Source organism: Mirounga leonina, unplaced genomic scaffold, assembly GCF_011800145.1.
Source record: "Mirounga leonina isolate KUSES-001 unplaced genomic scaffold, KU_Mleo_1.0 Mir_125, whole genome shotgun sequence".
Classification (NCBI taxonomy): Eukaryota; Metazoa; Chordata; class Mammalia; order Carnivora; family Phocidae; genus Mirounga; species Mirounga leonina.
This window is the reverse complement of record NW_023270305.1, coordinates 6,430,108-6,455,698: the sequence shown is the minus strand read 5'-3', so window position 1 is coordinate 6,455,698 and position 25,591 is coordinate 6,430,108. Positions and strand designations below refer to the sequence as shown.

Genomic DNA, 25,591 nt, shown 5'->3' with positions numbered 1-25,591 from the left:
GGAGGATGGGTTAGCCTGGTGGTGGGTATTGAGGAGGGCACATTCTGCATGGAGCACTGGGTGTTATGCACAAACAATGAATCATGGAACACTTCATCTAAAACTGATGATGTAATGTATGGGGATTAACATAAGAATAAAAAAAAAAGACAAAAAAAATTTTTCTTTATAAAAATATTCCAATAACTCAAAAATAATAGTAACAGAAACAACTAAAATGGTACACTAGAAAATATATATTTAGATTTAAAAACACAGTTTGAAAGTAAAAGCATGAAAACAGTAATCAGAGAGCAGGAGTGGCATACTGATACCATACCATATAAAAATAAAACAGTCCATCAGTCAAGTAAACATAAAAATTATAAATACAGATGTACCCAGCAACTGAGCCCAAAAATAGTATCTCTATTTGCAGATGGCATGATCACATATATAGAAAATCCTATGGAATACATACACACACAAAAATTATTAGAACTAATAAATAAATTCAGCATTGTTGCAGAATATGAAATCAATATACAAAAATCAATTATATTTCTATACATTAGCCATGAGAAAACAGAAATATGAAATTGAAAAAACAATTCCATTTACAATAGCAACAAAAATTAATATTTAAAAATAAATTTAACAAAAGTGGTACCAATTTGTGCCAAAACTACCAAATACTGTTGAAAGAAATTAAAGAAGACATAAGTAAATGTAAACACAACCCCAAATAGCAGGACTCCCCAAATTAATCTATAGATTCAACATAATTCCTATCCAAATATTAGCTGCCTTTTTCTTTTCAGAAATTGACAAGCTGATTCTAAAATTCATACGGAAGTGCAAGAGACCCAGAATAGCCAAACAATCTTGAAAAAGAACAAAGTCAGAAGACTCATACTTCATGATTTCAAAACTTGCTACAAAGCTACAGTAATCAAGACAGGATAGGGTTGGTGTAGGATAGACAGGTCAAGGGAACAGAATTAAGAATACAGAAATAAGTCCATATCTATGGTCAACTGATTTTCAACAAGGACGTCAAGACAATTCAATAGGGAAAGAACAATCTTTCCGATAAAGGGTATTGGGAAACTTGGATAGCCACATGCAAAAGAATAAGAGTGGATGCCCATCTCATATCATATACAAAAATTAATTTATCAGTGAATCAAGAGACCTAAATACAGGTGCCAAAACTATAAAACATGCATAAGAAAACACAGGCATAAATTTTTGTGACCTTGGATTAAAATGACTTCTTAGATATGCACCAAAATCACAATACAATAAAAGGAAAAATAGATAAACTCACTTAATCAAAATTAAAAATTTTTGCTTCAAAGAACATTATCAGGTCAAAGGACAAGTATCCTTGTTGTCCCATCATGTGGGACATGATGGGAGAAACCCACATGATGGGAGAAAACATTTGCAAATCATTTATCTGATAATGATCTAGTATCCAGAATAAAGAACTCTTACAACTCAACAATAAAAAGACAAATAACTTACTTAAAAATGGGCAAAGGGTTTCAACAGACATCTCCCTAATGACATACAAATGGCCAAAAAGTCCATGAAGAGATGGAACATCATTTGTCATTAGGGAAAATGACAATCAAAAACACGAGATAAACCACACTAGTAGGATGGCTAAAATCAAAAAGTAATAATAATATAAGCATTTTACTATAATGCAAGTGTTTGTGAGGATATGCAGAAATTGGAAACCTCATGCATTACCAGGGGTAATGTAAAATGGTGCAACCATGCTGGAAAACAATTTAGCCCATTTCTGGAAAAGTTAAACATATGATCCAACAATTCCACTTAGAAGTATATGATCCAACAATTCCACTTAGAAGTATATGTCCAAGAGAACTGAAAACATATGTTCAAACAAAACATACACATTAATGTTCATAGCAGCATTATTCATAATAGTCAAAGAGGGAAAACAACCCAAATATTCATGTCCATTAATTGAGGAATGGATAAACAAAATGGTGTATCCATTCGATGGAATCTTATTTGGCCATAGAAAGGAATGAAGTACTGATACTACAACATGGATGAACTTGGAAAACATTATTCTAATGAAAGAAGCTAGACCAAAAAAGGCCACATATTGTATGATTCCGTTTATATGAAACATCCAGAATAGGCAAACCCATAGAGACAGAAAGTAGATTGGTGGTTGCTAGGGGCTGGGAGGAAGAGAGAATAGGGAGTGACTGACAGTAGGTATGTATTTCTTTCAGGGGTCATAAGAATGTTCTGGAATTAGATAGCTGTATAACCTTAGAATATACTGAGAACCACCAAATTATGCATTTTAGAAAGGTAAATTTTATCATAAGTGAAGTATATCTCAATAAAACTGTTATTTAAAAAAGGATCCCAGCTACCGAAGAAGGAATGATAGAATTAAAATCTCACAATTTTGCAAGTCATCATGGAATAATGGATCTAGGCTGCTAAAACCCAAATAAAAAGCTGATGGGGCACTTTATGACAGCTACATCAGAATAACAATACCCGAACCTGAAGTAACAGAAAGAAACAAGACACAGGGTGCCTCTTGATGGAAGTATATACACAGTTCTGCAGTATCTCAACAACAACCAACAATCAGTCCTGAATTTTATTGAGAGTCTAGATCTGCCATTTGAAATCAGATAGAGATTTCAAAGTAACATGACTCAGCAAAATCTGTGGGAAACTGTACTGGACAGACAGCACAGACCAGATAAGCGATGTATCAAATAGATCCAATGTGTGGGCTTTGTATGAATCCTGATTTTAACTAGCCAAATGCTTAAAAAAATATATACCTGAAAAAAAAGGATGTTTGAGTATCAACGAGATACTTGATAATATAAAAGAATTATTGTTAAGGTTTCAATGTGCTGATGGTATTGGAATTACACTTTTTAAAAGAACCCTTATCTTTTAAAGATGGATACTAAAATATAAAATTATACCACATTTGGGATTCATTTCAAAATAATCCCTGGGGGGACAGGTAACAGAGCTGGGAAGTGGAGGGTTGGGGGAGGTGGGAGAGGTGTATCTTGCTCATACAAGATATGGCCATGAATTGATCATTGTTGCAGCTGGGTGATGGGTTTAATGTATTATTCTCCCTATTTTTGTCCATGTTAAAATTCTCCATCAAAAATGTTTCAAGAAAAATTTACTAAGCACCTTTTTGGGCCATGCACCATAGTTAAGTGCTTTAATAGACACTCTTGTTCACCCTTGAATTCCCAGCAGCCTGTGCAGTACCCGGGCACTAGGACGCAATGAGGAAGCATCACTGAATGAATGAATAATTTCCTTTAATTCCCTAACCGTCCTAAGTGATAGATCTTATACCCCACCTTGCAAATAGGGACACCTGAGGCACAGAGTTTGCCCAACATTATCCAGATTTTATGCAGCAGACTCTTTCCACTATGCCTCGAATATGAGTACTTAATTTATTTTTTTAAGTGGGAAGGAGGAAGGACTGGCTGATCTTTGAATTTACCTAGTTTTTCATCATCCTCATTAAAGAGTGCTATACTCTTTAGTAGGGGATTTGGTATAAGTATGACGAAGATACATGGGGGTCTCAAATCAGGCACATCCAGGAGTACAAAAGGCATTTGGCCACAAAGTTGAAAACCCAAATACTATATTCATTCTTTTCCTCAAGAAAAGCATCAGCTCACTGTGCCACTCCCCCAGCCCACTATCAACCCAAATTACTCATGGTGAGAACATTATATACTGTATTTGGCCACCTTGGGCCTCTTGGTGTTTACAGTATTGAAAAGAAAGAAAAAGATGTCAAAAATCCAAGATACGCACCGGCAGCTTAAAAGAAAAACTGCATTGATCTACTTCTCTCCGAATACCACCCTGTAAAAGGCTTTTCGAAGCCATTAACCTCTTACTCACCTCTTCTTAGTCCTCTTCCCTCTCTTTTTGCTTTCCGCTCTCAAACTCACTTAAAAAAATACTCTCAGAACTGTCTTTTCAAGGCTGACAAATATACATGCACACATGTGCATGAGTGACTTTGCTGATACTCTTGCTTTGCTCAGAAAAGTAACAAGAGCATAACAAATACAAGTCGGTATTTTGATTGGGCAGAATCACTTTTTTCAATCAATTCCATAAATGTAGACAAAAGCCTAGATTCCTTCTGCCCAAAATCTACATTAATCCTTCCATCAAATTAGAAAAAAAAAATAGGGCATTTTTCAGAATTAATACTGCCACCTTTTTGGGATATTCTGAGAGCTGCATTTTATCCCATTAAATTTAAAAGAGAAATCACTCATGTTTTTAAAAGGGGGAGCATCATGCTAAATTCTATTTCCACCCATGGCATGTGAGGATATTCCAAATAAAAACAAGCAGATGTAAACAGAATTAGAAATCTAAAGTCAGTCCACACCTATGGGTGGAGGTGTTCCCACCAGGCACCTTCCCTGACCTTCTCTTACAGCAAGCTCCCCGTGCACCAGGGTGGGTAACACATAAGGAACAGAAAATTGGTCATCAGTACTGGGCAGAGAAGAGCAGAGAGCACGGTGAAATACCAGCGTCACTGCATAGCCCACCCCGTGTGGTTTAGAAATGGAGATGTTGCTGGAGCAGCTAAAATAGTGCAATTCTAGGAAATGAAGGGCTGCTTATGAGATATCTAGAAGGTCATGCCCAGCGCCAGCCTATAGAATACATGAAACTCCAGGAAGCCTCTCATTCATATAGCTCATCTCCAAGCAGAGGCCGCTCGGAAGGCTGAGTGCTTTACTGAGGCCAGAAATCCGTCTTATTGGTAAAAAACAAAGAATCACGGATGGACCTGAAACAGGAAAAGAAGTAGATGGGCCACAAGAGGGGAGCCTTAACTCTGCAGGAGGTACCCCATCAGGAGTCACCTTACATGGAGGAACCTCATGTGGAGGAACAAGCACATGCTCGTATTGGTGTCCAGGGGCGTTTGGGAGAATCTGAATGCACCTGGGCCAAATTAACAGCTCCCCCCACCCGCATCCTAACCCCTCTCACCCTCTCCCAACAGCCCCGTATGTGGGTGCACAATTATGTTAGCACCCACCACAAGATATTATAATGTTTTCCCAGTTCTCCTCACCCGGCCCCCACAGGTGCTGTCCCTACACCCAAAGCATGGAAGGAATCGTGTATTACCACCTCTATAGTCTCAGCCCCGTATGCTAATTTCTGCCCCTAATCTAGTGAAAGATACTCACTTTGATCCGGAAGAATTAAAAGGCTATCACTCTTTTTGTCCAAGAGCTAGCGGAATGATCTAGACCAGACAAGGTGAAATGAAATGCCTCCAGGGGGCAAACAAGTAAGTTAAACAGATAAAGTGGGTTGGTTGGGACTGTGGCGAACCATCCGGAGGCACAGGCCGCTGAGCACCAGAGTCCTTTGTGGGAACAGAGAGCCAGGACGCATGTATCTCATGGTGCTCCAGGAGACCTGGAAATCCTGATTTTTATGTGGGGTATCTCAAGTTTAATTGGAATTGATCAAACATGTTTTCAACATTACGTGGCTCAAACAAAATGTGTCTCCAGGCCAGGTACTTCCGAGAAGCCCTCAATCCGTGACCTGAGCCAGACTTCACCAACCCAGCTCCACAGCCCATTTTAAACCAGACTGACTTAAACGGACTCAACACAGAATCTTATCACAGTAACAGTAGTTGTTACTTCCTCCAGTTTGGGCCATAAATATCAGAAGGGGGAGTGGGCAGTGTGGGCTACTTGATTCTTCCAAAGCTGGCTTGGCGCATCCCCCAAAAGAATCCAACCTAATCCTTCCAGGCTGGCTTTCTCACCTTCCTCTTTCACTGCCCCAACTGCCAGTGAATTTTAATCAGAATAGTCTCCCTGGTGTGCAACCTTCATTTCTGTCACTACGCTGTAAGGCTTGTTCTCCCCTCCCTCTGGTTAATAATGGGGCCAGGGGAAAGATCAGTGGCATCTCTTACCCCTGTGGTGTCGATGGCACACTCTCTGCCCTCATCCTGTCCAGTGGAATGTCCATCACCATCCACGAAGCTCCGCCCTTCTTCCCTCACGGGTATGTGTGGTACACATGGGCATTTAGGGCCAAAAAGAAGAGAAGAATCCTGTTTCCTGGTTGAATGGTCCAAAGCAACCACTGGGAAATCACTCTCACCTGCAGAAAAAGCCAGAGGTCAAGTTTTAGCTCCAAGGAAGAAACACACTCAAGACGTTCTAACTCAGAATCAGTGATCTGGGCACTTTACTGATTAGACCCATCTCTTAGAGCCCCATCTCATCTCAGGGAGGGGGTGTTCTTCTCCACACACACCCTTCCTCGGGCCATGGAACCATCACTCTCACTGGACACAGGGATAGGGAGACATCACGGCCCCAGGACCTGACTCGCCATCACTCTCAGGCTTAAGGACCCTCAGGTTTTGACTATAGTGGACACTTGGGACATCTCCACTGACCCCAAGGCCAACAAAACATCCGAAGCTAAAATGAGGCACTAGAATTAGGACTGTAGTCATTCACCTCCCACACAGTTTCTTCTAGGAGCATTATTTTCCTGGCTAATTTATCAAGGATATACTTAAAAGCTTCTAAATGAATATATTTTCATCCATTTCAGAGACCAAGTTCTGAGTGTGACTGCCCTAATAGAATTAACACTGCTGCTCTAATTTGAAAATAGGTTTCAAAGGCTGGCCAAATTCGATTTTGCTTTATTTGTCCATTGTTGTATTTCACAGATCAGAAATGACTATGCATGCTAGATCAGAGTCCTCTGGTTAAACGTGTGCTGTCTACGGATGTGTGTGTACTGTGTATGGGGGCGTTAAGCTTGTACCAAAACAAAAGGACAAATTTACATGTCTCTCTCTGAATAAATTAAAGAAAGCAAAAAAATTTCCAGTTCCCAACAAGGTAAGCCTTGCCTCATGTTGATGCCTCCCCATAGATTTATATTAGTATCTAAGCATCCATCCACTGATTTTCATGTTTTCCAATCACTGCTAGGTCTTAAAGGGGGCCAGGGGTGGGTGAAGAGGAAGAAGAAAAGATTGATTCCGTGCTTCAGAATAAAAATGAAAGAAGTGCCTTCCGCTACATCAGTCATTAAACAAACAATCATTATAGCTTAGGATCTGCCTGGAATTATCCTAGGCATTGGGATTGCAAACAAGACACAGTGCCTGCCCCCTCCACCCCACCTCAGGAGCTCCCAGGCCCAGGACCAAATGTAATAAACAAGGAATGGTATCCTACCAACACCAAGGGGGCAATGGAGACAGAGAAAAGCAGGAACACACCGGTCCCAATAATGGCCAAAGAAATCCTTCAGTGCATTTTCACCTCTAATAAAGATAACAAGGAAAGATCCAGAAAGAAAAAAAAAAAAATGCAGCTCTACTCGAAGTGAATTTCTGAGACAGGACTCTTAGCAGAAAAGGTAGAGTAATCTCAACAAGGATAAATAAAATCAATTCAGGAGCTAAAGTCCTCCTCCTTCTCCTCCTCCTCCACAACCTCCCAGCAACTCATCACTGGGTCAGTCTTAAATATTTGTGTGCCACCGAAATGCAGAAATGCGCCGTGCTTTTTTTCAAGGGTACAGCACACACATACAGTCTTCCTTTCCCAATGTAGCACATGTTAAGGGAAAGTAAGATTAATCTCGCTGGGAGATAATTAATTAACTGCAAACAGCTTTGATATGACTATATTAATTATTGAAGAAAAAAATTAACAAAGTACTTAGGCTATTTGGCACTTCTAAGAACCCCCAAGCATTGTTGGGCACTGGCTCATCACAGAAGGACTGGCCCAGGGACAGACTGAGAGGGGAGCTAAGTGTGTCTTTTTTACAGAAACTGTGGGCCCTCCATCAATGTCTGATGAATTAATAACCTCCCAGGCTGCCTTTTTTTCTCTGTCTCCCTCCAAACTCAGAATGTCAGTGTTCTGCCTCATTTTCCATCACCAAGACTCCTGTCCAAAAAACTAGATTTTTGGAAAAGATACAATACCAGTCAATAAGTCAATAGCTCTCAGTGTGAATTTATGTCAATTCACACCCCTCCTAGAGCATTCACATTCTAAGGGTGACCTTTCCATGTAAAATAATAACCAGCATTTTCTGAGTCCCTACAACATGCCCGAACCTTCCAGGAGTTTCACACACATCACCTCTATCCTCAAAAAAATGTTAACTGTGATTCCCATTTGATAGGACATCAAGGCTCAGGGAAGCAATTTGTCCAAAGTTCCAAACCCAGTGAATGCCAGAGCCAGGACTCAAACTGAGGTAAGTCTGCCTGATGTGACTATATGAATTATATTTGATATGACTATATGAATTACTGAAGAAAAAAATTAGTTGTCGGGGAAAGTTAAGGACTGGGAGAAGTGAGCAGAACATGCCCCAAACCAGCAGACTTTGGGAAAGAAAAATGTGTGCATCCAACACAGTCTCCCCTTCCTGCTTAACAATCCCACCACATGGTTCCATTCTCTATGTTCCCACCACCCCATCAGCATGTAACTGTTCAAAAGAAGACGGTATCGTTTGCAATTTAGCACCTAAGCAGGTTTCTGACTTTGCTGAGTGATTCAGCAGGATCGTGGCAAAACACATCAGGTTCACCCAAGTATGGCTAGCCTCTGTAGAATTCTCTGCACAATAAAAAGGGAGGCCCTCTGCAGCATCCTTGCAATGAACACTCCAGCTTGGCTATATTTCCTGGTGGGTTGACGACAGCATTCACAAATGTACAGAATGACCGGCTCCATTATCGAGAGGGAGAGGGTGAAGATTAAGTGGCCTATTGGACTCTTTCATCATCCAGAGAGCTGACATCCAATCTTGGAACAGAACGAGGAAAATCAAATGGACAAGCAGATAGTACACAGGGGTAATAATAACTCCTGATGTCCATCTCCCAGGACTCAGATTCACAGGACTAAGGTTGCTCTCCAGAAATTAAACTATAAAATCAGTGTCTGAGAGATCAAAGCAGACACTTGGAGGGCCACTGCTGCATAGATCTGGGTCTTATGTACTTGCACAGAATCCTGAGTGTACCTGTTACTGCCCTGCTCATATTCTTCTGAAATTTGTCACCTCCGTCTACCCACTGGACTGAGAAGCCTCCAGCTAGGGACAGTGTTATAATATCAGTCTTCATATTCATTATACCTGTTATACAATGGTGCTTGACACATTTTTATTGAACCAATTCCTCTCCCCCAAGGCAACAAGACTAAAGAGTAAATTAATTAAAAGAATTAATATGGATAATGAAAGGCAGTTGGTCAAGGGAAGCAGAGGCGGAAAGTGTAAAAGATCAAAGTTGGTTGCCCAAGACCCATCCCACCACTTTCCAAAGGAGGTCTCACCCTGAAGAGGCAGCATCGTCCAGCCCCGATGGGGACATCTCGAGTGGAGTTTTAAGTGTCTACACCTAGAGTTTCAGGTATCATTAGATACCCAAAAACCTCTCCTTGTTCTGATTCTAGACTGCCTGAAGCAAAAGAGAGCACGCGAGCATGTCCACTCTGTCCATGAGATATATTTATCCATGGAACATAATAAGGGAGGAAGAGGTTTATTAACTCCATTTTCTGTAAGTTTCTATGAGAGTCAATCTGCTAGAGTCTGATCAACTCTAGGACACCTGAAAGTGAGTTTCTGAAGTTGCCAGGCTGCCAGAGAGCGTGACCCTGACCTGGGATAAGGTCACCAGGTAAATAGCACATTTAAGCACCATCCTGACAGCCAGCCAGCTTCCCTGGAGACACCCTGACCTTGACAACCTCTACAGAAGAGTTTCTCAGCCTCAGCACTATTGACATTTTGAGGCCAGGTAATCCTCTTGCGGGGGGCTGTGCGATGTACTGCAGGACAGTTAGCAGCATCCCTGGCCTCAACTCACAAGCACTTCTCCTCCCTGTCCCCTAAGGTCATGACAACCAAAGTTGCCAAATGTCCCCCAGAGAGCAAAACCATCCCCAGTTGTGAACGACTGCTCTAAAGTAGAGTAAAAAGATCTCAGATAATCAGATACTCAGATTTGGAATCTGGAAGTTCAGAAGGCTCAGAATGGCAGATTGCAATCAGACCTCATCTGCTGACAGGGGCCGGGGATATTCCCCTGGAAACCTGTTCTAGAATTCAGTCATGGCATTTCTGGTGTCAGACAAGCAAAACTTTGCAAGTGAGGAAAGATAAAAGGCAGGTTAACCTTTTGTTGAGACTCGAAGCATGCTTCAGGTAATTGGAGTCTTGAGTAAAGGTTAGTGATTTTCTCTGAGAATCTATCTGATATTTGCTAACATTTTTGGTGCCAGGATGCACACAGGGCAATGCACACATACAGTTTGAAAGATGTCTTACTACAGCTATCTGTAGGTAGGGGTCCTCCTGCTGACCACACCCACCCCTGACCAAGCTCCAATCTTGTGGAAATTCACTGATGTCCCAAGAAAAATGCAAATACATGTCAGTTTTGTAGTCTTACCCCTATTTATCAATCACAGACTAATTTTCAATAAAATCTAAGAGTAATGAAATAATAGGAATAATAACAAAAGGTGAAATTCGACCCTACTTCTATTTTGATTAACTAATGAGAGTTGTAGTCTGAGGTTTTGCTTAAATAAAATTAAAATCTCACAATCAGACTGCCATAATTAGATATAGGGTGCCAGAAAATTTGTACTTATATTTAAATCCTATAACCCAAAGCAATCAGAAGAATACACCACCTCCCAGTTGATTCCTACAGTAGACTACTAAGAATATCCCTGAATTACTTCGTTTTCCAAATTACCAAATTTTAAGACATATGAGAAATCCTTGAATTAACAATGACCTTTAAAAAAAAATTTGCTCTGTCCCCAGAAGAAAATGAAAACTTCTCAGGGTCTAATACACTCAGGGATTAAAAATAAATGTATGGAAGTTCTGGTCTTTGGGGAGGAAACAAGTAAGTGCCCTCAAAAGCAAAGCTTCTAAATTATATTTCAAAAGTTAATATAAATTATACTTCTCTTGGCTATCCAGAATGAGTAAATGTAATACCATCTCCAGAAATCCCTAAGGTTTGAAGCACGGGTAACTAAACACCACTTGCCTCTCCTCGGGTTCTGTGTTCCTAGACAACCCTCCCTGGGGAACAGAGGGAGACAGCAGGCTACTGCTGAGTCACTGAGTCACCTCCAAAGGCAATCTTCGGAAAGGAAAGCGAGGAAAAGCCCTGTGGAAGGGTGGGCACCTCATAAGAGGGAGTGAAACATCGCAGCCACTGACCCCAGCATGGTCATCCCCACATGATGGCAGGGCTCTGGGACCATCCTGAGTGGTCCATATGGCTGCCACTATCCCACCAGCCCCAGAAAGGAACTGCCCTGGCTCCCTCCCCCTTGCAGGAACCCCCTATAGCAGAACTGGCTGGAATCAGGGGCTCAGACTACAGCCAGGACACAGGCAGGCAAATCAGCCCACCCAGGGGCCATAGACCCTGGGCTCAGTCTCATCTATCCCAGTGTCTTTCATGGCTGATGCATCAAGTGTCTGAACTAGCACAGTGATTAAAAGAACAAGTGAGAGCAAGCAATTTTAGAGAGTAGAGGAAAAAAAAAACCCTATCATGCCATGGTAATAGTGATGGAAACCCAGGCAAAAGGAAACCTTTTGGAGGTCATTGTAACAAAGTGTATTACAAAGTTGCGGTTTCACATCAGAGAGTCTGTGTCCTGAGGGAATAAATTAGACAAGTGTGCAAGGATGGGTATCCAAGGATGTTCATGGCATTGGTAGTTATTCATAAGAATAAAAAGTCAAAGGCAACCTAAATGTCCATCAATAGGAAAACAGTCAGTTAGATCAGGAGGTAGCCATGTAATGGGATATTCTGTGGCCATTAAAAACACTAAATCATAGGAAGAGCTCCCGTATCCTGAATCAGGTGTTTCAATACCTCTGGGTGTTTGCATGTCCGAACCCACCTAACCCTCACAACACTTGAACAAGTAGTATTTTTACAGGATTCATTTTACAGATGGAGAAACTGGTAAACAGAGAAATTAACTCTCCAGGGTCAACCTCATGGTTTGAATTTAAACAATAATGCTCTAAAGCCATTCTCTTAAGCACAATGCTCTACTACCTATAGATTAATGAAAAGATCATCACAATATGCTAAGTAAAAAGAGAAAATAATTATAGTACAACATATGGCATGATCTGATCTTTATAAAAGAGGTCTAACTTTACAAAGGGATAAAGAATAATCTCTAAGAATATACACAACAATGTTAAATGCATTCTCTCTGGATGCTAGAATTCGGGGTGATTTTTGCTTTCTACTCTGTACCTCTCAACATTGTGTGATTTTCTTTGCAAGTATTATGAAACACTTATGTAAATAGTCGTCTTGGGCCCCTGGGTGCCTCAGTCGGTTAAGTGTCTGCCTTCGGCTCAGGTCATGATCCCCCTTGGGATTCCCCCATGGGGAATCAAGCCCCATGTTGGGCTCCCTGCTCAGCAGGGAGCCTGCTTCTCCCTCTCCCGCTGCCTGATGCTCCCCCTGCTTGTGCTCTCTATCTCTCTCTCTCTGTGTCAAATAAATAAATAAATAAATAGTCATTTCTTTTTGGAAAAAATAAAAGATCAAAAGCAGCCTTGGTCAGTACTTGGGGAGGGGAAGGGGGAGCAGGATAGACACTTAAGTGAACGTATGGATTTGGGTGAGACAGGACCCTCCACTGACGGGCTCCTTTGTCATCTGTAGAATCATACGCTTCTGCTGCTCATTCACGTCTGCTCTGTGGCAGGCACTGTCCTGGGAACTACAGAGTACAAAAGACAATGTGGGTCCTGCCCTCAGAGCTTACAGTTGCTTATAAGGGGTGAGTGAGCAATAGCTTTAGGAAAGAACAGATTGCAGGTGGCCATACAGAGAATCTGCTGAAACCAGGACCATAACTCAAGTCTCCTGAACTATTTAGCCACAAGGAACCATCAGAGAGTCATAAAAAACCTCTCAGAGTTATCGCTGTTTCCAGAACATCTGGAAATTAGAGGCTGGCTTTAGGTACAGCAATCCACCAGGCACTGGTGACCTAAGATGCCAAACGGTGAATTCCAGCACTGCCTACAAAGTGCAGAGAGTGGCAAGGACAGAAATGTGGGCAACATCTCATGAATTACCCCCCTTCTCTCTTGCACCTCCCCCTCACAGTGCAGGAAAGCAGAGCTCAGTAGGGAGAATTCAGGAGGTCCTTGAATTTAGATGATCTAAATCAATTGATTTAGAAAATCAAAGTCTTGCTTTTCACTAATCTCTAACCAAAATTTAGTAATTCCTCCTAATAAAAATGCAGGCAGTGGCCCAGGGCAGTAAAAAGCAGTACCCGTGACTTCACCCCATAAGAAATTCCGGGTAATTTTATATCAGAGCACACTCATTCCAGGTCTCAGAAAATAATCACGTAAGTTCATTGTTTCTTTGAAATCACAGTAGTTACAGACCTATTGCTAGATCGTCCTTAAGGAGTTGATGAAGAAGCACATATATCACTAAATCGTAAGTTGGTTTAAGTATTTTGATAACGATATATTTCCATACAGTTGGATTCCTTTATATACTGTGGCTCTTGTATTTTGTAGTTAACAACACTGTTCTGAAAAGGGGTCCATAGGCTCCCCCAGACTTCCAAAGGGGTCCATGGCACAAAAGGGTTAAGAATCCATTAGCTAGAGATCCTGTTAAAATATAAGTCACGCCATGTCACCCCTGTGTTCAACTCTTCAGGGGCTTCCATCTTCCTCAAAGCAAAACTCCCTTCCTCTCACTTTACTTACCTGATTTAATCTCCTTCTCCTCTCTCTCTTTCATTCCCAACTAGCATACTGGTGTCCCTGCTATTCCTTCATCATTCCTGCCTCAGGGCCTTTGCACTGGCTGATCCCCATGCCTGGAATGCCCTATCCATAGGGGACTGCATGGCTTGCTTCCCCATTCTCTTCAGGCCTGGACTCAAATGATAGCTTCCAAATGAAGCCATTCATGGTTATCCTATCTAAAATACCCCGCAGTGAAACTCCCATGCCCCACTCCTTGCTTTATTTTTTCTCCTTAGCATTTATCACTCCCTAAAATATACTTAGAGACATGTACTTTATTTTTTTATCATATTTATTATTTATTTCCCCACTCAGACATGAGCTCCACCATATCCCAAGTGGCTACAACCTAGTCTGACACACAGTAGGTTCTTAAAAGTTATTTGCTGAATTAATTAGCAGGGTAACATTTGTCACATAGCTTGGCTGTGGCTGCTTCCATTCCATGTTGAATTCTAAAGCCTCCCCTGCTCATTGTATTCCTGGGAGAAAAGAAAAATCACGGTAAATGTGCCTGTGAAATTGTGGTCACCACAGAAGAAAGGTAGCTTATTTATCAGCCACTGCAGAGGGAGATGCATTTTTTTCCTTAATAAAAAGAGTTCTCATCAAAGACAAGATAAACAAGGGGCGCCTGGGTGGCTCAGTCGTTAAGTGTCTGCCCTCGGCTGAGGTCATGATCCCAGGGTCCTGGGATCGAGCCCCACATCGAGCCCCACATCGGGCCCCCTGCTCCGCAGGAAGCCTGCTTCTCCCTCTCCCACTCCCCCTGCTTGTGTTCCCTCTCTTGCTGTCTCTCTCTGTCAAATAAATAAATAAAATCTTTAAAAAAAAAACCCACAAAGAAAAATAGACAAATTCTCACACACACACAATAAGTTATTAGACCAAATTATGTCATAAAACAAACACAAAAAAGTAAACGGGAAAACTGGTACGTGGCATCCAACCAGTAAAAGGCCCACTCGCCCAGCTTGAAATAGAAGTGACGCTCGCTGATAAGATCACACAGATCCCACCTGGCAAGCGGTAGAAGGAAACGGGCAGTGTACAACCACAGGAGTAAATGCAGGTAGTAAGTCGCTGCATGGACCCTGCTCAACCTGACCTGCTGCTGCTGAAATGTACTGTCGCCCATTTGAAGGCACCGTTGCTCAAACCAGCAAAAAGGCACCTAACACTGGGAAGGTCCGAATTTGGCAGGGCTGCCTGCACACCAAGGAACCTCATTCCATTCCAGCCCCTGGAGCGCTCTGTTTGAATAAGAACAACCAAAGCTGGGCGCCTGGGTGGCTCAGTTGGTTAAGCGACTGCCTTCGGCTCAGGTCATGATCCTGGAGTCCCGGGATCGAGCCCCACATCGGGCTCCCTGCTCAGCAGGGAGTCTGCCTCTCTCTCTCTGACCCTCCCCCCTCTCATGTGCTCTCTCTCATTCTCTCTCTCTCAAATAAATAAATAAAATCTTAAAAAATAAATAAATAAATAAATAAATAAATAAATAAATAAATAAATAAATAAATAAAAATAAAAAAGAACAACCAAAGCTAAGACTGGATTCCTTGTAGTTACAAAATGTGAGTCGAGGACAAAGAAAGTACTATTTTATATCACATACATCCTTATATAGATATGATCACGTCACTCACATATTAAAAAGTAACAAAACAAACTCTCCCAACCCCAATTGCTCTTGGCAACACAGCTTCTTGAAATCATTTTTTACACTCACCCTTCCTTCTTCTTGTGCAATTCTTGCCCTAACACTCCATTAAGCATTTTTACTAAGGGCACCTCCAGATGACCAAACCCAAAGCACACTTCTCGTCTGCGTGTGACTTACTTGTCCAAGGCATTTGTCACTGCCCACCTCCCAGCCCCTGGGGGTCACTGATGCCAAGTGTCTGACTATTCACTCTTGGTTTCCTGTGAAACTCTGTTTCATCTTCCCAAACCTTAAACCTGGGGGGGGGTTCACAAAATAAAATACCTTTGGGGGCCACGGGGTGCCTGAAATGAAAAAAGAGGACATCTGGCCACTGTGACAAGCTGGAGAGCATCAGCTCTGCCAAAAGGGGACTGCTGTCCCTTATCTGTGCACATCAGGTGGTCGGATCGCCCAGCTTGTCGAGAACACCCACAAATTTTATTTTTATGTGAACTTTCCCAATTTTCTAAAAGTTGGCAATTATTGGTTTTAATGCTTTGCTATTGTGAGCCAAATCAAACAAATCTGTACACTGGAGACAATCTGCAGCCTCAAATGGGTGTCACTGCAACCCCCCGGGTTTCTCCTGTCCCTCTGTTTCTCTCCCTGGGAATTTCGTTGCACTACAGAGCCCGGATGTGTATCTCCAGCCCTGATCTCCCCCTTCCCTTTCAGGCTCTGATAACTGCCTCCTGGACAAGTCCACTTGAATGTCCCACTGGGACCTTAAAATAAATGTGTCTACATTTTCCCTTCATTCTCTATTCCCAAACATTTCTCAAATTCCTTTCCTTTCCTCATCCCTCCTGCCTCTGCTTTAATTCAGACACTTGGTATTTTTCCATGGTTTATTACAATACACTTCTAATTGTCTTCCCTGCCTTAGACCTATCTCCATCCCCTACCTTCAGATTCATTCTCCATGCCAAGTTCAAGCTACCTTAAAATGTGCAGGCTCCAGGTCCTCTGATAGCTCCCTTGCCCTTCATGATAAACTCTGGACCCAGAGTCCTTGAGTCTGAATCCCATCTTCACTACCCACTAGTTGTGTGACCTTGGGCAATTACTTAAGTTCTCTGAGCCTTGTTTTTGTTTGTTTTTGTTTTTTCATTTGTAAAACATGGATACTAAATATCACATGCCACATAGAGCAGTCATGAGGACTAAAAATGAGATAATAAAAATAAAGCCCTGGGTGGCTCAGTCGTTAGGCATCTACCTTCGGCTCAGGTCATGATCCCGGGGTCCTGGGATGGAGCCCCACATCGGGCTCCCTGCTCAGCGGGAAGGCTTTTTCTCCCTCTCCCACTCCCCCTGCTTGTGTTCCCTCTCTTGCTGTGTCTCTCTCTGTCAAAAAATAAATTAAAAAAAATCTTTAAAAAAAATAAAATAAAAAATAAAGCCCTTTTTGCTTAGTACATAGTAAATGCTCAATTAAATGTTAGCTGTCATTATCATGATTCCTCATCCATTATCCCCACATTCCACAACCAATTCAAACTCTAGAAGTATAAGGAATCCTCCCAAAGTATCCTTGACTTCTCACTCATTTGTCTGCTCAGAATGCCCTTCAAGACTCATATTTTCCATCATATTCTCCAGAACTAAGCCCTGACCCCAGACATCTCCCTGCCCCAAATCCAGGCCCCCACCTACCATTGCCTGCCTCCATTGAGTTTCTAACTTGCTGAACTGCAGTAGAACAATTTCCTGGAAGCCTCCACCACCGCACTGAACCCCACAAAGGCAGGGCCTACTTTTTCTTAATCTTTGTATTGTTAATGCCCAGCAAAAAATAATGACTGACTGGATGAACTTCTCTAATTCACAGATCAACCCAGAGAGGCAGGCATTGTTATGATCCAGCACTTATGCATGAGGTTCAATATGGTTCAGCCCACAGGGGAGGCAGCAAGAACATCCTGCTGGCCTCTCTGGTCTCGGCACCCACCGATCTACTCCAAACCCCTCTGCCTAAACCCCATAAAATTACTCTCCATCCCCAATCTCAGAGTGTACTCTCCTTCCCAAAACTCCTTGAGGCCGTCCCTTCTGTTCCCTTCTTTTCCAGTTAATTCCACTTTTGTCTTCAAGAAATCAGCTCAAAGATCACCTCTTTCAGGACACTTGCTTTGGCGTACCACATGTGAGAACATGCACACACACACACACACACGTCTGATGCTAAATAGGAAAAAAAAATAGGCACATCTCCTTGGTGATTCCACCTAATTTCTTTTTTGAGGGGGGTGGGGGGACAGGGAGGAGGGGCAGAGGAAGAGGGAGAGAATCTTGAGCAGGCTCCAGACCCAGCATAAGCCCGATGCAGGGCTCCATCTCATGACCCAGAGATCATGACCTGACGCTCAACCAGCTGAGCCACCCAGGCACCCCTGGTCCCAATTCCTCAGCAACCTCGCGGATACACAGTGATATCAGTGTCTGACACATAGCCAACAAGCGGGAGATTTGGGGGGAAGTATGACTGAACGAATGATCTACTTGAGGTAAAAGAAGGATTCTCCTGCTCAGAATGGAGCAAAGAAGGCCACTTGGGAGTTGCCTTCACATACGTGCCTTCCTGGGGGCTCCAGCACACTGGGATGAGGATTTCTCGCCGAGCTACCGCTTCTCTCTATCCAGTGGGAGCGCCCAACACGTTACGACATTTCCAATGGATTGTAGAAAAGTGCTTATTGCTACTAGAAGTAACGGAGTGCTTATGCCAAATCATAAATCCTCAGTATGTTTGCAAGGAACTCAAAGAACCAAATGTCACTGCTCTAGTAAGTTGCCACAGTGGCTATTTCATGGGGTGAAAAAAAAGTTTCATTTAACATTTTAAAAGATATAATAAAATAAAGATGATTGTTCATACAGCATCTACTCCATTATTTGGAAGGTAGAAAAAAATGTTTTTATGCTTCACAAACAACCACCTCCAGCTCCTAGAAGCCACCCTGGGAGGAATTTTTTTAACACTTTCCCCAGAACTACCTGCTGTGACTAATTCCATACTTCATCCACATGAAAACAAAATTATAAAATAATGAGATTCCCCAGACAACGCAAGCCAAAAAGCTTTCAATTTGACTTATTAACATTAAATCTCACACCTCTGTTTTTTCCAATTCATTTCCTAAGTGCACCCTCCATTTCCAAGTTTTCCACACAAGGGAGAAGGAGATGGGATAGAGCGGGAGGGAGGACAAGGAGATTCTCTGAAGAGTGAGGTATCCTCCTGAGAGTGAAGTTCAAGACCAAGCCCCAGGAGAGAGCTTTGGGTACCACCTCAGGACAGACTCCACAGTAAACAGGAATGTACACTTGAAAAAGCAAACTTTGTGTACCCTGGAGGAAAGCATGTCTTTCTCTACCTGATTTTCACACTCAAAATTTTCCATGTCTTGCGTTTCCTACTCAAGTTAGTTTAGCAAGCAAAATTCAAAATAGTTCCACAATAGACCAACTGCGTAGCTTCTGAAAAAATTAACTATAGAATGGTGCAAACAGAATTTTTTTGCTGCTTGTTTGTTATATAAGCTCAGGGGGAAAAATATGTTGTTTTTTTTTTCCAGGAGCCACCTAGTTCTTTCATCTGAAATCACAGATAAAACAACACATTGAAATGCTAAAGTTCAAGTTCAGATAACATTTGATGAAAGGAGCTAAAATGTCGAACATAACAAAAAATTAACTTGGCTGCAGATTTATTCTACAGCGGTAGTTCTCAAAATGTGGTCGGGAGACCCCTGGGATTCCTAAGACCCTTCAAAGGGCCCATAAGATCAAAATTGTTTTCCTAATCAACTAAGATATTTTCCTGTTTACTTTCATTCTCTCACAAGTGTCCAGTGGAGTTTTCTAGGGAGTATATGATGTGTGAGATCACAGACTAAACAGAGAAGCAAGTCTAAGAATCCCACTGCCTTCCATTAAACCAGACAATAAATACACTTGTAAAAATGTAAGACAATGCCACCTTTGCATTGTTTTTATTTTGAAAAGAGATATTTTTCATAAAAATATGCCATTTATGTTAACATGCAATGAGAATATTGTCATTTTAAATGAATTAATAATTAATACTTCAAAATGTAGCTATTTTAAGATTTTATCTTTTTTTTTTTAAGTAATCTTTACACCCAACGTGGTCAAGGTTACAATTTACAATGCCGAGATCAAGAGTTGCATGCTCTGCCAATGGAACCAGCCAGGTACCCCTAAAATGTAACTATTTTAATTTCTAATATATATATTGATAGATGAGAGTATGCACTGCAGCAGCTGAAGTCATGGCAGGACAGGTGTTTAGAAAGTTTCTTCCCCTCTTTGACCGAATTCTAGTCGAAAGGAGTATAGCCAAAATCTCAAGGAAAAGCATCGCACGCAACAATAGTAGCTGTTGGTTAGGGCTCTAAAGGAAAGGGTGGAGAGGTTAGCACAGAAGTTGGAGATAAAATTCTTCTCCCAGAATATGGAGGCACCAAAGTAGTTCTAGATGACAAGGATTATTTCTTATTTAGAGATGGTGACATTCTCAGAAAGTACTAGACTGAAACACATTATTATTGTAATGGTATCACGTGAAGCTGCCCATTCACAGCTGAAGTTGTGAAATCTTTCATCATGTAAATAATTTCTATGTCTCTCTTTTATAATAAACGAATAGTATCCGAAAAAACATATTGATAGATATAACCCCCATTAACAGGACCTGGGGGGGGGGGTTCTTAATAATGTTTAAGCATGGAAAGAATCAGACCAAAACAAAGGAATCTCAATTTCTCTTTTCTTTTTCCAAATTTGTTATTGTGATAAAATACACGTGACATAAAATTGACCATCTTAACCATTTTTAAGGGTACGGTTCAGTGGTGCTGAATGCATTCCTAATATGCAACCATCAGTACCATCTAAATGCCAAACTCTTTGCCTCTTGTCAAACTGAAACTCTATACGCAATTGGTACTTCTTTGTGGTTTGTCTACTTCTATGCAATCGGCGAGGCAGCTCACACCACCTCTGTCCCCTGGAGGGTATGTGTCTGTGTGCGTGGCTTGTGGATCGGGGCCCTGCTTCCAGCAGAGAGAACTCCACCTCCCTTCGACACCACACAATCCTGGAGTTCCACGAAGAACCATCTAGCTTCCCACTCCTTGTGACTTACCTCTGCATTCGCGCGCATTCTGAAACCTAACCCTCGTGTCTAATAATGCTTCCGTAGGATTTATTTCTGAGCTGCTGACGCTAACTTACGAATGAAAGGTTGTAAAACAGGGCTTGCTTGTGTGCTTTTAAATGATGTGGCTGACAGGAGTGACTGGTCGAAAACAGCCAAAAGCAAACCCATTAGAGTTTAGGGCCACGTTACACAACTACATCCTGTCCTCTTTGCTTCAAAGCCCCATATAAAGGACACTAAATGAGAAGGCAAAATGCACTGCAGTGTCCGCATTTTAAGTCTGGGGGCGCTGGGAGAAAACTCAGTGTGCATCACCACAAAGATGTACCACAGTGACAAATTAGGTCAAGAAGTCCAGAGTTTGTCTTGAGACAAACCATAAGAGACTCTTAATCTCAGGAAACAAACTGAGGGTTGCTGGAGTGGAGGGGGTGGGGGGGATGGGCTGGCTGGGTGATGGACACTGGGGAGGGTATGTGCTATGGTGAGCACTGTGAATTGTGTAAGACTGATGAATCACAGACCTGTACCCCTGAAACAAATAATACATTATATGTTAATAAAAAGAAAAAAAAGAAGTCTGGGGAAACTACATAAAAGGTAAAGTTCTCAGGCATTTTATGAACGTCCAACGAGATTCCTATTTTTGCATATCCAGAAAGCCTACCCTGTAGAGTTGTGATTTAAGGAGATGATAAGAGATGGGAATATTGATACCTTTTTACTCTTTGGCAAAGATGATAGATAGAGGGGCACCTGGGTGGCTCAGTAGGTTGAGCGTCTGACTCTTGATTTCAGCTCAGGTCATTATCTCAGGGTCCTGAGATCAAGCCCCATGCGGGCTCCACAGTCAGCAGGGAGTCTGCTTGAGATTCTCTCTCCCTCTCCTTCTGTCCCTCCCTCTGCTCATGCTCTCTCTCTAAAATAAATAAGTAAATCTTTTTTTAAAAAAAGATGATAGGTAGATAGATAGACAGGAGGACACTGTCATATAATGACACTTTTCATGTACACTTTTAGCCTGGAGGAGGAGAAGGTTCAACTCTGAAATAGCCTCAGAGCTAAATCATGGCCAGGTGATGTCTAATCACCAAGAGGAGGAGGGAGAAGGAGGTTTGATGTCAGCAGCCTCATGAAGGTACCACACTTAGAAAACCGGGATCTTAAAAACCCACGAGAAAAACCCTGACCAGAAGGTCTGATTTATTGACCTCAAAGACAAGAATGCTGACCTAACTTTTTGCCAGAACCCAGGCATCTCCTCTCAATCCAAACCAACCAACCACAGTCTTTAGGTGCCAAGTTCTCCCACCCCTCTGGCCGATGAAATTCTTTACCTTAAGTAAATCCTAGGAAATGCTCTTAGATTCACCTTGGCATGTCAGTCAGCGCTTAAGAAAGCCAGACCAGTCCATAAAAGAATGAAAGTTAAAAAAATGTGGGCATATTCAAGCCCCATATTTTAGTCTGCTGGCATTCCTTTATCTCACCACCATAATTATTTGACAGGACAGAATTCGCATTCCCGAAGGAAACAGCAAATGTCTTAACTGATCTTTGGAGTAACTTTCAGTTCTATGGTCCTATCTACGCTCTCATTCCACATAGCTAAAAATGGATCATTTTTTTTTCTTTTTTTTAAGATTTTATTTATTTATTTAGAGAGAAAGACCGAGATAGGGACAGAGATAGCAAGAGAGAGCACAGCACAAACGGGGAGGAGAGGGAGAAGCAGACTCCCTGCTGAGCAGGGAGCCCGACGGGGGGCTCGATCCCAGGACCCTGGGATCATGACCTGGGCCAAAGGCAGACGCTTAACCAACTGAGCCACTCAGGCACCCCTGGATCACTTTTTCAAGGTCCCATCAGGCTCTCTGTGATGTTCATTATTGATCTTTAAGCTGTCATATTCTGCTAAACGTGGGTCCCCAGATGACAGACCCGAGGTACCTCTCTTGCATCTTTTTATAAGATACTCATGGATAAAGAGGAAGACTCTCATGGGATGAGGAACAGCAGGTAAGGAAGGATTCCACTGGGGAGACACAGACAGTTGGCTTAGCCCTGCCCAGGGCTCTCCACTAGGCTTCACCCCCGCATAGCTCAGCAGGGCTCGGCATCTCCTCACCACCAGGCTTATCACTGCTGTCTCCCCATTTAAGGCAATTCGAAAGCAGCTTATTGGTGATCATCAAAGAGCAAATGCTTAGAATCTCACCACAAATGTTTCACATACCCACTCATAGTTCTCCCAGTTCAATTTATAAAAATGATCCAAATTAACCCATGTGAATGATACTATTGAAGAAAAACATCCATAGACAGATTACCTATTTTTTTCAATCACACAATCAACAGGCTATGAGGAAAATAAGAACAAAAACAAAAAGAGAGAAGGACAAGAGATGAACTCAAATTTGCCCAGCTAAAATTAGAGACAAAACCAGAGCTAGGATTCAAATGTCTTAACCATCTAGAAGCTCTAGTGCCATTTGACTCCAAGCACAGAGATGTGGACATGTTGGTTCATTGAGGAGCTGGACTCAGCTCCCTAACCTCAGCACTATGTGGCTTTCACATAGACGGGCATATCCACACACCCTCTCCGATCCCTTTCAGAGCCAAGCTTTACAAGTGTGGCCTCTACTTCCTCAGCTCCCATTGGTTTCCACTCAGTCTGATCTGGTCCCAGATCAGACTCTAATGCTCCAGTTAAGAAGGCTCCCAACTGCCACACCTGAGCCTCTCAAATTATTCTTCACCGTCTTCACGGGCCATCTTGCAGAAATGTAAATTGACTCCTGATACTGCCCCTCCTACAAATCCACGAGCTCCTTCCCGCAGCCCCCGGGATAAATTCTAAGGTCCCTAAGCTGGCGTAAAGGGTGCAGCATGATCTGCCCTTGTCCTCCTTTCCAGCCCCTCTCCCAACCCCCTCCCCCCCACCCAGCTCTCTAGAAGTTTCGCCAAGGCTCAGTGTGCATCCTTGCCTTCAAATCCTCACACTCCTTCCCCATCCTGGGATTCTCTTTCTCCCACTTATCACTTGATAACCTCCTGTGCATCCCTCAGAATGAAAAGTCCCTTTCTCAGAAAGGTCTTCCTGGCTCCCCCATCTAACCTAGTGCCCTCCCCACCCTTGTTGCTCTCCCCCAGGCAGTGCTTCGGAGCACCTGGCACTACTTAAATGTTTGCATTGCTTTGTTTAATGTCTGTCTCCCCATCCACCGCCCACCCCTCCACGCCTGTTTCCTTTACCACAGAACACCCAGCACCTAACAGTACGTAATGCTGGGTAAGTACTCCAATCCTTGTGGAATGAATGCTTGCATATATTTGTATATGTAAAGAGGATATATATATGACCACATAAGTTAATCATTAAGTCAACACTGATAAGCATCTGCTCGATGCTCAGCTGAGCTCAGTTGATCTGCTCAGGATGATGAGCAGGAGGCTTTCATTCACGGGGGACCTCAACAAGCACACTGAAACCAGCTGCTGTCAACATTAACTGCTTATCTGTAACATCAGCTAAAAGCAGATGTTAGGCCCTTATCATTCAACACTTGTGCAATTAAAGATAATTTTAAAGGGTATCTACTCCAAGCAAACCGTGGTGCAAGGCTCTGCAGGATTCCAAAGAGAGCAGGACCCCCTTGCCCACAAAGAAATGATAAAAGAGAAAGAAAAGTGATCAATGAAGACAGGGATGGAAATTCTTCTAAATCAGGTTCTATGTTTGATTGCACATTCTCAACATTGTTATCGAATTCATCATAATTGGGATTTCTCTCCACGTTTCACATACCAGACTCATGAATGCAAAAATAAAACAACAGCAATAAATACTTTCTCCTCCACCCCTGCTCCTCCTGACTAGCCAAGAGCAGTGACCAAAAGCCACTTGGGGATGAAATTCAAACTCTGCCACCTCCAAGGACCCTCCACATCTACATTCCTTGTGAGGCAGAGAGATGATGGCTTTGGAGTCAGAAGACCCCTTGCTCTGGCCAAGTCCAAGTGGCTCACTTTGCCTCGTTTTCTTCATCTGTAATATGGGCTTCCAAACCCCCACCCCGCCAATTGCATATCACACTCTGTTACTAGAACTGAAATGAGGTAACCCTGTGAAAGTTTCTGCCAACTAGAGCAGGCTATACAAATGTGACAGTTTGTGACTTATCAGGACACAAATATTTAGCATCTTGTATTGACCTGTCTAGCACTTGTTAATCTTGAGTCTTGAGGTCCGCTGTATGTTCAGGCTCAGAGAACACACGTCTTACGGTCTTTCTGCCCTTGGCGCCTGGCACCCACATAATAAATTCTTGTAGGCTGGTTACTTGCTGGCGTTTTTGAGGTATTTGACTCAGAGTACAAAGTGTTCTCCGACTTTTCTGGATTTCTCATCGATAACAAGTACTTTCTCTGGAGATAGTCATAATGTTTACCTAGCCCATGATCTTTGGTCTGTCTTCCTTTTTCCCAATTATATTGGAAAGAAGACGTTTTTGACAAAAGCAAAAAGAACGCTTTTCCAGTGTAATTTTCAAGGTTCTTCCTAAGGATGAGACAGAGGCCAAAAAGCCACTTGGTAATGGCAAGCAACCTCTACCACTCACTACTCAACAAAACCGGCCTGAGTCCTACCAAGCGTAGGTTAGCGTCGGGGCTGTAGGGATAACCAAGGAAAGCAGCATCCCACAGTGGTTCTGCAGCTGGATCGCCAGGGAGAGAATCCTGGCTTCACATAG

The 25,591-nt window shown here is 42.4% G+C and overlaps 1 protein-coding gene and 1 pseudogene across 1 annotated transcript in view; one reads left to right on the top strand and one right to left on the bottom strand.

Moving 5' to 3' along the window:
• KCNS3 (potassium voltage-gated channel modifier subfamily S member 3) overlaps positions 1 to 25,591 on the bottom strand; it is a 40,524-nt gene that overhangs the window by 11,881 nt on the left and 3,052 nt on the right. Inside the window, exon 2 of the mRNA XM_035000639.1 lies at positions 6,014 to 6,204. The gene's annotated coding sequence lies outside the window, so the exon portion shown is untranslated. The remainder of the gene's footprint in view (positions 1 to 6,013; positions 6,205 to 25,591) is intronic.
• Positions 19,945 to 20,203, top strand: LOC118007613 (annotated as a pseudogene).